This window comes from Triturus cristatus, chromosome 8 (genome assembly GCF_964204655.1).
Source record: "Triturus cristatus chromosome 8, aTriCri1.1, whole genome shotgun sequence".
Taxonomy (NCBI): domain Eukaryota; kingdom Metazoa; phylum Chordata; class Amphibia; order Caudata; family Salamandridae; genus Triturus; species Triturus cristatus.
The window spans coordinates 780,730,937-780,741,884 of NC_140591.1; positions in this window are offsets into that span (position 1 = coordinate 780,730,937).

Here is a 10,948-nt window from a genome sequence, read left to right on the forward strand (position 1 = left end):
AACAATCAAGACTGAGCCACCGTCTGCGTCTGGTCTGAGAGGTCAGAACAGCTCAAGGCAGGTGCCTGACATGAAGGTCTGTAGCTCTGATTACTGGCAAGCAGCCCTTGTGCCAAGTGAAGCTGCTGCTGTTGCGCTGCATCATCAAAGCTGCTGCTGCAGGAGTAGGTTTCTCGGAATGCACCTTCCAACACCACAAGAGCCACATTTTCAGTAAGTTGGTAAAATGAGGCCTAGCCATGAGAAGTCTGAGAGATTGAAGGTGCAGAAGCAAATCTGCTGTTATGAACCATAGACTATCTTTCAAACCGATAGCAGCACAAACTCTTCTACGCATTAGCCATTGGGACCATCCAGAAAAAATGACACCTGTGCCTTACCAATACCTATGTCCATACTTCATAAGAGGGACTATATATGAAAAATACTTTTATTTGATTTTCTTAATATCATAAAAGGGTGGAACAAACCGCCATGATATGTACAATGCAACACAATTAATCTAGATTAAAATTACAATAAAAACGTATTCTACTTGCTGTAATTGATTCTAAGGACCAGCATTGTTGTGATAAGACACTTCAGCCAGTAAGAGGGACTATAGACATTAAGAGAACTCATAGAGCTGGGAGAGGGCTCCATAGGACGTGTTAGTGTTCACTGAGATTTGTAGATGACATTACAACCTGGTAACTGTATTCCTGTTTGGACTTCACAGTGTTTAATTTTTCTGTGAGTTCTAATCTCTAGTGTTGTTTAGTGTTGTTTTCTCGGAAAAAGAGCTGATGTGTAATGTCTATCAAATTTAACTTGCATTTACTCATGAATTTGTTTTCTTTATACCCCTATTTGAATTTATTTTTGCAAGATGTGTCTGTCAAATGTGTTTGCATTAATAATATTAATAATCATAATAAAAGATAATTATTTACTAAAGTGTTGGAGGCATATTATCAAGAAACAGCGTTAAAATTATCGCCGCTTTAGCGGCAGAAAACTGCCGCTAAAGCGGCGATAATGGGCTTGATAATATGCCCTTGAGACTTCCTATAGAAGCCCATGTTCTGGTGTCAACATGGGCTTCTTTTGGAATTCTCACGGGTATATTATCAAGCCCTTTATCGCCGCTTTAGCGGCAGTTTTCTGCTGCTAAAGGGGCAATAGCGATATTATCGCCGTGCTTGATAATATGCCCCCTGGTTATCTACTTGAGAACTAGTGATGATATAGCTGGATTTATGCATGCCGCACCAACTATTTTAATATTTCCAAAGTCCTGCCCCAAGAATTGACGTTAAATATACTACACAAATAAGCTAATACATAGAGAGCAGTCATTATAGTATTAACCTCTTATTTTTGGAGAGCATTTTCAGTGTTTTATATTTAATACTGACTGCCATAAGGGATCAGTAACAATTTTTCCTCTCATCGCATTCTTTGTATTTCTCTACTGTGCCTGAGTCCCGGGGAGGGTATTGGCGGACAGATAGCATCACCTTTTGCTTTGGAAAGCTCTTTGTTTTATGGCTGCATGAAAGGAATCTGGCCTATTGTATGATGTAGCTCCAAATATTATTGAAAGGATTGCTATTCTTGTTCCTACACAGTTGAGCATGCATAGACCTGATTAGATCATCAGGGCATGCATTTATAAGTTCGACCATCTATCTTGCACTTTTCTGACACACTTCATGCATAACTTCACCTTCATGATTGTTGTCTCACAGTTAGACCTTTCCTCTGAACCACCCAGGTGATGCTTATTACTTTTCGTATAGGACAGACTACCAACTGACAACCTATCAACCAAGCACAACCACCAAGAAGGTGGTCAGTGTCTGAAAATGCAACCCTATCTTTCATAAACTCTCTGTTTCATGTCACTTAATGATTAAGAACAACCACAAGCCTGCAATTAAATAATTGGAGCATATTTCTGACCGTTGTGCACGATACCCAGTTTTATCCACATTGGCCACGCAATATCAGTATGCACAGTAAACAGGGTTGCATGTTAGCTGATGCCCAGAAGTATGTGGGGGCATGATCTTGCAATACAAAAATGAGACTTTCCTGACAAAGTGTGTCTGCCTCTTGTGGTCAACTTTTTCTGGATTCTGATGCCAAGAATCACTGGTCAGACCGTTAAGGGCTGGACGTTAGTTTTGTTGATTCCAAGTCAGAAAGCCCTCTCCATCTATTATCATTGTCTTAGAGACCAGTCACAACATAGGGAGTGGGGGACAAGTGAGTTTCACTAGAGCAGGAGGAAACCAGATGTGACAAAGGAAATGCGTGGACAGCTTTTCCCCATCAACCAACTATAACTGGTTTAGTGAGGTGGTATTAGGAAGCAGCATGTTTATATTTGAATGACCACAATGAACGAAGACAGCATGCTGAAGGAGGTCCACAAATATGTGCAGTGCCCACCTGAGCTCAAATGTACATCACTATTCACCCACTGTCAATAAAACCACACATACTGAGCTTCCATACATGACAAAAGTAAAAGACCACAGTTTGAGGTTGTGGATAGTCTCTAGCCTATCTCTCCATGGTGACACAGGTTAAAGGTCTTATGCCCATGTGTTGGAAAGTGGTTTATTAGTAGGGATAAGTCAGGACCTACCACTAGTAATAAGGCCACAAACACAATAAAAGGTTCAGTCCTGTTCTCAATAAATTATTCCCTTGTTCAACCCTTGGTAGCTGGCAACAAGCAGCAGGCTGAACTTAGGAGAGAGGTGTGAAAAGCATTTAAAAACAACAAAACACTGAATATGTAGGAAACAATTACCAATAAAAATCCAACACCAATTTATAAAAATAGGTTATATTTTTATGAACAAATAGGTACCAAAACGACAAAAATCCAATGAAGGGAACTGGATTTATACATTTTGAAATAATGAACACTTTCTAGTGCTTAGAAACCAATGCCCCCAATTTGGGATATCTGGTTTGACGTAGTCAGCTTGACTTTTCATTACGAGTAACTCACCTTTTCAAAAAGTTGCTCCAAACTTCTGTAACGTCTTTCTGAAGTTCCTATTGAGGGTAAAAAGTGTCCGAAACACCAATCCAAGAGTTTAGAAGCTCTGAGATGGTCTGTGGGCTGTTGGGACTACAATTCCAACAATGCACCTGGCCAAATTCTCAAACGTCCACTGGATACACTCCAGGGTGGGATTTTCTTGGTGCAGATGATGCAGGTGGGCTCTGCTAACCTGTAGCTTGCAGTGAGTCCACACCTTAATCCTTGTGAAGCCAGGCAAAATCCTAGTACCAGATTGTGCAGCGGGTGCAGTCTTTCAGAGTGCAGTTCTGTGAGTGCAGATCCGGGTTCCAGCTTGTTGTTTCAGGTAGTAAATATAAATTACTTGGCAACTCTTCCATGTTTATTCAATGTTCCTGGGCATCAAGCAGTCGGTACCCCTGGCCAATGGGATTCAGGATGCCACACTCAGGTAAGACCACTTCCTCCAAAGTGTGGCATATTTGTGTCCCAGAAAGCACTATTCTTCCAAAACCCAACATTCTCCTTGAGTTTAGATCTGACTAAGCCATCCCACTGGCCTGGCTAAGCCCCTTCACTAATCTGATTACAGGGGCTCCTATGTAGCTGGGGGTGCAGGATGTAGGGATGAGCCTGTGCTGCCCTAAAGTGGCATTCTCCCTTTGAAGACCAGTCTGGCTACTCCACCCCCATCCAGTTCTCCGCCCACAGGAAATCCTTTGTGTCTCTAGCAGGCCACTTCACACCTCATCAAGACAGCTTGACGCAGCCTGGCACAAGCTGACCAATCAGTAAAGGGCAGCCGGAAGGCTGGATTTTGGTAGACAGGAAAAATTAAAGGGGCATATTTACAACGAGGCGATAAAAAATTATCGCCGCTTTAGCGGCCGTTTTTGGCCGAAAAGCGGCGATAATTTTAACGCTATATTAGCAAGGCCACGCTAACGCGTGAAACCTTGCTTTAGCGTGGGGATGTCTAACGCCCAGCTTTGCATTTCTCAGGAGATGCAAAGTGGGCGTTCCTGACCTGACATGATAGGAGAAATGTCGCTAAGCGACATTTCTCCTATCATCAAGCCCCACGCTATGAAGCATAGCATCAGGAAAAGTAGCGATAATCTCACGTTAGCCAGTTAGCGCTAGGATTTTTATCGCTGATGAGATAAGCGTTGCTAATAGCACGCTATCTCAGCGATAAAAATCGGCGCTAGCCGGCGATAATTATCCGAGCGCTAAGTGCGCTCAGTGATAATTATCGCCGGTTGTTGTTGATATGCCCCAAAGTTCTATAACTTATGTTCTGTAATAGTTATAACAAATCTAACAATGGCAAGTTGTTGGATGTATTTTAACTATTGGTTTAAGTCCTTGAAGGAAATTTCCAGCTCACTCGTGTCAATATTAATACTTAAATAAAATATTTCCATGTTAGCATATCGGGAAAAACAAAATTGGCAGTCTTTCCTTCACCAGGGCTTATAAAACATAGTTTACAATGCCCCTGCCTATAGTTACAAAGCACCCTACCCCTGGGGCACCTAGGGGAGACCTTAGGGATAACTTATATGATATGTAAAAATAATGTAGTCTGAAACGTTGGCAGAACCTTTACATCCAAAGTCAAATTTGCACATACAAATAAGGTAAAAGCAGCCTGAAAAGCAGTGCTGCCTTTAAAATGACAGCAGGCAACACAGTAGTGCACACTTAAGTGCATTAAGACTTCTATGCCTCTAAATATACATGCCCTATTATATATTAGGGACTTACAGCTAGGCAATTAATTGCCATATACCTTATATTCAGAGCAGGGGCCCTAACTCTGGTAATTTGAGCCCAGGGCACGGACAGAGTTGGTAACTCCCATATCAGACAGAAAATGGGGGCGATCAGGGCAAAAAGGATAACTTTCTCACACCATGCACTGATAATCTGCTGCTACTAGGATCTGTCACTTAATATCCTGAGGTGATGGGCAAGTAGTCAATCTCACTCAGAAGGTATACAATTTGGGTGTTCCTCAGTCATTAGAGTCCACCAAACAGAAAAGCAAAAGTATTGAGATCTTCGAGAGGGCAGACATGATTGTTCAGTTCACCGGGGAGAAATACAGGGATAGCCAGAATAACTGAGAGGGTAGGATGGTATAGCATTTCCAAGCCATGCAGAGCACTTTCATTCCATTGATGAAGTTCTTTTCTGATCTGAGGAGAGCAGTGAACTGGAGTTGGGGGGGGGGGGGGGGGGTGAGGCTAGCATCTGCGCAAGATGGTGGCTCCCTGCTAAGCTCCACTGAGCCTGCTACATCACCAGCCTTATTTCCTTGCACTATGCACCTCTCCACACTATTTCATAAGGATCTATGCCTCAACATTCTGATGCAACGTTTTTAGGACCTTTGATATTCAGATCCCAGGGGATCCACCCATCAGCAACCACGCGGAGACCTGCACGGACACAAGATGGCGGCGCTCGTCCCTTTGACTGGAGAATGAGCTCAAAGCATATAAGCACACCCACCCAAATATACTCAATCGACTACAGTGACTTCATCAGCCTATCAGCGTGACCCCACTGGTATCCCACTGTGCCCACTACGAGGGCTTCCACCTCAGTGAGACCTTAAATCATTACTCTTCACTAGCGCAGCGCGCTCTGATCTGCTCTCTCCATGCAGCTCCTGTCAGCCGGATGAGCAGCCCTCATGGCCCCTTTGCCTCAGTGCTCAGTCCGCACCCGCTGGCCTAAAAATTACTAAATTTGATGAGGTCTTCCTCCACAATTAAACTTTAATCCGCTGAAATATGCTGGTGCTGCACGCTCTGACCTTCTCTCGCCACACCACCCCTGTTGGCCCAATGTGTGAACCTCATGGCCCTTAGACCTCACAATCGATGCTCAATACTCAGTCGGCACCCGCTGCCCCCGAAATGTGTGCACTTAGATGCACACATGAGAACAGTGCATAACAACATGCCTGGCATCGAGACCAGAGCGAAAGCTTGTAAACATGGGAAATCCTTGTAAATTTGTAGACTCCACCGTGCTGAGGCCTTTGCTTGTACTGTAACTGAACTGCTCCTCAGTTTCAAACTCCTGATTCTGCCAGTTGAGCCCAAGCTGACTTAGATCGAGGCAACACAGGTAGAACACGCTCACCAATGAGACAACCCACCTTTTAGAGCACATTTGAACACAATGCACTAACAGTAGCTCAACCAACATTCTGACCAAAAGTTTGATGAATATGTGTGGGATGGGTATGTGATGGTTATGTGATCTGATGTGACCTGATGTGATCTGATCTCATAAGTAACCCCAACAGTTAATTAATCTACGATGGGGCAGATTTACAAGCCCCGTCCGCTACTTTTGTGCTGCCGTTGCGTCACTTCTGTGACGCAGCGGCGGCGCAAAGCTAGCGCCATGCTGCGACAGGTTTACAACGTGACGCATCTAGGGAGATGCGTCACGTTGTAAAGCCCTGCGCCTCATTAAACCCGCATCAGGTTTAATGTATTTATAATATTTCTATATAATGTCTCTCATGACTTCTAAGAAGTCAGTAATACCTTACCTCCTGCATGATGACATATCAGCCAACCCTATATCTGGTCACAGACTGACTACTAGACTACTCCAGAACTCCTATAGTTCTTTGCAATAGAGCCTCTTACTCTTGATATAGTATAACCGGATCAGTAAATACGTTACACATACCTGCTAACAGTTGCTGTAGTTATTCATCTAAACGAGTCTACTGTATTAAGCTGTTAAATGCTCTATGTATGCATTTGTTGCCCGACAGGGCCTTCTTTATCTCCTACCAATCAGTCATTGTTGTAGAGGGTCTGCGCCCTCCTTATTGTTCTACTGGTTGCCTCTTTTCAGTGATGCCCACTGCTCTACACCCTACACCTCATCTTTTTGAGACTCTCTATCCCTGTTGGAGAACAATTGTTTCTTCCATGACCCCTCACTCTTTTCTAAACACTTCTTCTAATTTTTTGTTTAGTTCCTACCCAGAGTCATATGATTGCCGCAAACCCCCACTGGCTGAACCAAAATTAATTGCCACTTATAATACCATGCTCACTATGGATCTTCAGTATACCAATAGCTGACCAAAACACCACTATGCTTAAAGTGGTTTCCCTTAATGCCAAAGGACTCAACCACACCGTAAAGCGTAGAAACTTTTCTGACTACTGCCGCTCTCTTAAGAGCGACTTGGTCTTTCTACTAGAAACCAAAATTGGATATAAAGAAATTCTTTCCATGTGCACGGGGTGGGTGTCAGCCATTGCCTGCTCTAGGTCAATCTCCCCAAAAAATGGGGTTATTAAACTGATTTCCCTGAATTCTGGCTTATCAATTATCCCATCAGAAACAGATAATGATGACAGATGGCTAATAACATGCCTAATTGCAAAATTATTCTCCCACCATAGACTACCCCAAATTTTGAGACAAACTCTCTGCTAAACTGCCACTTTTTCTTACTGGGGACTTTAACATCTCTATAGACCCTCAGTTGTATAGACAATCTCCCTCTTGATCCCACAAAGTACTACATGCCCTTTGTACAGCCCATAAACAGATGTCTGGAGACTCCACAACTCTGCTGGCAGTGATTTGATATGTTTATTTCCCCCACACAACACCTTTTCCAGAATCAACGATCTCTTAGTCAATTCCTCTCTTCTTCAACACACCTGTTCTACCTCCATAGAACTCATCACAATTTCAGATCATACAGCCATCTTAATAACTCTCCAGCTCCTTTCCACCACTCCCAAAGTAAAGACGTGGTGTATGATCCTGGAGATCCTGGAAGGCTCTGACATGGTCAAGGAGCTCCATAATGAGCTAGCCCAATTCATTCAGATAAATAAAGATTCTGCATCTTCCCCAATAATTCTCTGGGACTCCCTCCCTGAAGTGTGACTGTAGAGGTCAAATTAGAAGCCAAATGTCCTGGAAAAACGAACTAATTAACCCCTTCGCTGCCAGGCCTTTTCCCCTCCTGTGCCACGCCCTTTTTTGGCTATTTGGGGTAGTGCGCGCTGAGGCCCCTGTAACATTTTGACCACATAAGGTATCCACGCCAAATTTGCGTCCTTTTCTCCCAACATCATGGGGATTCTGAAGGTACTCAGGGTTTGTGGTTCCCCCTGGAGGGGTCACAGAAATGAGCCAAAATACAGCAAAATTTAGTTTCTTTTGGGGGAAATGGGAAAAACGGGCTGCAAATGAAAGCTTCTGGGTTTTTCCCTTCAAGTGTTATCAAAAAAGGGTTTGTGGGGCTGAAATCACCATTTTCCCAGCTTTTAGGGGATACCAGACCCAACATTTTTTACACAGTTTTGGCATTCTTCTGGGACATAGCCTATTTTTGCTATTTTTTGTGCTTTCGACCTCCTTCCAGTTAATGGTAGAAATGGGTACAAAAGCAATAATGGATCCTAGAAAGCTATACATTTTAGAGAAGTAGACAAAATTCTGAATTCAGCAAGGGGTCATTTGTGTAGATCCATCAAGGTTTCTTTATAGAAACTAACAGTTAAATATAGGATAAATTGAATTTTTTTTTTAAAAAAGCGCCTTTTGTGTCAACGTTTTCACCTGTAACTTCTTGTAATTATGACAGCTCTTTGAAAGCAATGTACCGTTACATCCGCTGGACATTACTGGTTGTGGGGATATATAGGACTTGTAGGTTCACCAAGAACCCGATGAACCCAGAGCCAAAAACTGAGCAGCAACTTGCAATGGTTTTTTATTATGTACCGGGTATATAGTAATTATTCTGTAAAAATGTGTACATGGAAAAATCGGTATGAAAGACACCTATGTATTTCTGAAATGGGAACAAAATGTAGAGTTTAGAAACAGTAGATATTTGCACATTTGGGAATACTCATACTAGCATGAGAATTATCAGTCATTTTTTAGAATGACTTCTTTTTTACACAATGTCTTTCATTTGGAAGGCAGAAATGCATCGAAAGTCAATAGGTAATAACAGTTCCTTTACAAATCTGAATTACCCTAAGTCTCCCGATAAACATGGTACCTCACTTGTAGGGGTAGGCATAGTGCCCACGACAGGAAATGGCTCAAAACCCAACGTTTACACACCACATTTTCACAATGCAAAATTACCCTTTCTTAGCAAAGTGCCTAGCTGTAGTTTTTTAACCCTAGCTCTGCCGGCACCTAGGGAAACCTAGCAAACCTATACATTTTTGAAAGCTAGACACTCAGGGGAATCCAGGATGGGGTGACTTGACTGCCTCCCACCAGCTTCTGTTACCCAGAATCCCTTGCAAACCTAAAAAATTGCCAAAAAAAACACTTTTTCCCCACATTTCTCTGGTGGAAAGTTCTGGAATCTGCATGGATCCACAAATTTCCACCCACCCCGCGTTCCCCATAGTCTTCCGAGAAAAATGGTACCTCACTTGTGTGGGTCAGCCTAGTGCCCGCGACAGAAAACGGCGCAAAACGCAACGTGGACACATCTCAATTTCGCTGTGAAAAGTGACCCTTTTTTGGCAAAGTGCCTAGCTGTAGTTTTTGAACCATAGCTCTGCCAGCACCTAGGGAAACCTAGCAAACCTATACATTTTTGAAAACTAGACACCCAGGGGAATCCAGGATGGGGTGACTTGACTGCCTCCCACCAGGTTCTGTTTCCCAGAATCCCTTGTAAACCTAACAAATTGCCAAAAAAAACAAAGTTTCTCCACATTTCTCTGGTGGAAAGTTCTGGAATCTGCATGGATCCACAAATTTCCACCCACCCCCGTTCCCCAAAGTCTTCCAAGAAAAATGGTACCTCACTTGTGTGGGTCGGCATAGTGCCCGCGACAGGAAACGGCGCAAAACGCAACGTGGAAACACCTAAATTTCGCTGAGAAAAATGACCCTTTTTTGGCAAAGTGCCTAGCTGTAGTTTTTGAACCATAGCTCTGCCAGCACCTAGGGAAACCTAGCAAACCTATACATTTTTGAAAACTAGACACGCAGGGAATCCAGGATGGGGTGACTTGACTGCCTCTCACCAGGTTCTGCTACCCAGAATCCCTTGCAAACCTAAAAAATTGCCAAAAAAAACACATTTTCCCCACATTTCTGTGGTGGAAAGTTCTGGAATCTGCGTGGATCCACAAATTTCCACCCACCCCGTGCTCCCCAAAGTCTTCCGATAAAAATGGTACCTCACTTGTGTGGGTCGGCCTAGTGCCCGCGACAGGAAACGGCGCAAAACGCATCGTGGACACACCTCAATTTCGCAGTGAAAAATGAACCTTTTTTGGCAAAGTGTCTAGCTGTAGTTTTTGAACCCTAGCTCTGCCGGCACCTAGGGAAACCTACCAAACCCACACATTTCTGAAAACTAGACACCGCGGGATTCCATGGAGGTATGGCTTGCGTGGATCCCCAAACGTTTCATTACCCAGAATGCCCTGCAAACCTCAAATTTAGCTGAAAAAATCACCTTTTCACACATTTTTGTGTGGGAAAGTTGTGGCATCACCGGGCTGACACAAATTTCCTACCACCCAGCGTTCCCCCGGGTCTCCCAATAAAAACGGTGCCTCACTCGTGTGGGAGGCCCAAGTACCCGCGACAGGCAAGGGCCCAAAACGTATTGAGGCGACATGAAAATTGCCTACATCAAAACGACCTGGTTTTGCAAGGGGGGTCACCTGGATTTTTGGCCCGGTGCTCGGCGGCCACCTAGGGGAACCTACCAAACCGACACATTTCTGAAAACTAGAAACCCGGGGGATTCAAGGGAGGTATGGCTTGCGTGGATCCCCCAACGTTTCCTTACCCAGAATGCCCTCCAAACCTCAAATTTAGGCAAAACATTCACCTTTTTCACATATTTTTGTGTGGGAAAGTTGTGGCATCAGC